General features: G+C 40.0%; 1 pseudogene; it reads left to right on the forward strand.

Moving 5' to 3' along the window:
- The first annotated feature begins 848 nt into the window (after positions 1-848).
- LOC102830155 overlaps positions 849-1,720 on the forward strand; it is a 7,541-nt pseudogene continuing 6,669 nt past the window's right edge.

Raw genomic sequence — 1,720 nt, forward strand, 5'->3', positions numbered from 1 at the left:
TGGAGCTGTAAGACTGAGTAGAACGGTAAGCCAGAGTAAGCTACCCTATATAGTTTTCAAGGTTGTAAATCTGTATGAAAGTAAACTGACACATCTTTCTCCCATGGATTGGTTAGTGGGTCAAATTGCCAACCTTGTGGTTATTATCTGAGAGCTTTGACCACTGTGTCTCCAGGGCCTGTCTAAATTTCCTAGGAACTAAATTTCAAATTCTGAACTCTATCTCTTTAATATTAGTATAGGAGCTAAGTATTGTGCAAGTAGAAGTAACGGTTCACCTTCCCCTAAACCCTCAGCCCAAGTGTCTTCCCCTGAACAAGTAGGCTTCACACTGGCAACAACATTAAAATGATCTCCCAGCTCCAGGGGTCAACAATGTGAAATATAAAGGCTGTTACTTCTTTTCTTTGCCACGTACTTTGGAGTTATAACTGCACTTTAAAGAGAATGTCAGATTGGTAAGGTTGGTTAAGGTCCAAGACAAATGTTTGATGTTTGTTTTTAAGCCAGGCCTCCTGAGCTAAAAATTCAGCAAACTTTTTACAGAGAAATAAATATCATTTTACAAACATTCAAGGCACAGGAAAGAATTATTTGAACTGAGAAAGATTTGTCTAGTCCTGGTGTGGTGCTGTAGGGATTAGTACGAGAGTGCTAAACACAAGAACAGTGGCTCAAACCCACCTGAAACTCCAGGGAAACCCTATACAGGGTCACTAGAAGTCGGAACTGACTTGACAGCACTAATGACCAAAACAAACTTTATGACTTAGTAGTACAAAAAGGTACCAGTTCAAATAACTTAGTCAGAACTTTTAAGAAGTCCAAGTCCCTGTGAGGTAGGCGATATGGTTCAGACTTCTGCTAAGGAAAATGACATGTTCAGGTTCCAAAACTCTGAGGGAGAGGTGAGATCCTGAGTCCCACCCCTGGCTCTAAGAATTGTCTTCAAGTTCCCTCAGACATTGCTTAGTATTCCATTGAGTGTATGTACCAAAGTCTGTTGATCCATTCTTCCATTGATGGGCACTTAAGCAGTCTCCATCTTTTTGCTATTGTGAAGAGTGTTGTGATGAACAACAATATGCATATTTCGACTTATGGCCTGACTTTTGTTTCTTGTGGATGTATACAAGTAGAGGAATTTCTGGGTCATAGGGTATTTCTGGAGTCCTGTGTGGCTAATGCGTCAAACTGCAAAGTCCTTTGAAGTGCAAGGTCGGTGGTTCAAGCTTATCAGCTGTTCCTTGGAAACCCTATACAGGGTCACTATGGGTCGGAATTGACTCGACAGCACTTAACAACAACAACAAAGGTATTTCTACTTCCAATTTTTCTGAGGAAGCACCATACCATTTTCCACAGTGGTTGAAACATTTTACGGTCCTACCCGCAATGTAGGAGGGTTCAAGACTATCCACACCCTCACCAGCATTTGTTGTTCTCTGGTTTTTAAACTTTACTATTAATGCTGGGAAGAGATGATATGTTATTGTTGTCTTACTTTGCATCTCTATAATGGCTAATGATGAACATTTCTTTATATGCTTGTTGGCTAACTGAATGTCTTTCTTGGTGAAGTGTCTGTTCATGTCATGGGCCCATTTGTGCTGTTTGTCTTTTACTTGTAGAAGTATAGTTTTCTATACATTTTACAGAATACTCCCTAGTCTGATAAATTGTTTTTCCCAGTCTGTGGACTCCCTTTTTATATTTTTGG

This window comes from Chrysochloris asiatica, unplaced genomic scaffold, assembly GCF_000296735.1.
Source record: "Chrysochloris asiatica unplaced genomic scaffold, ChrAsi1.0 scaffold00222, whole genome shotgun sequence".
NCBI lineage: Eukaryota > Metazoa > Chordata > Mammalia > Afrosoricida > Chrysochloridae > Chrysochloris > Chrysochloris asiatica.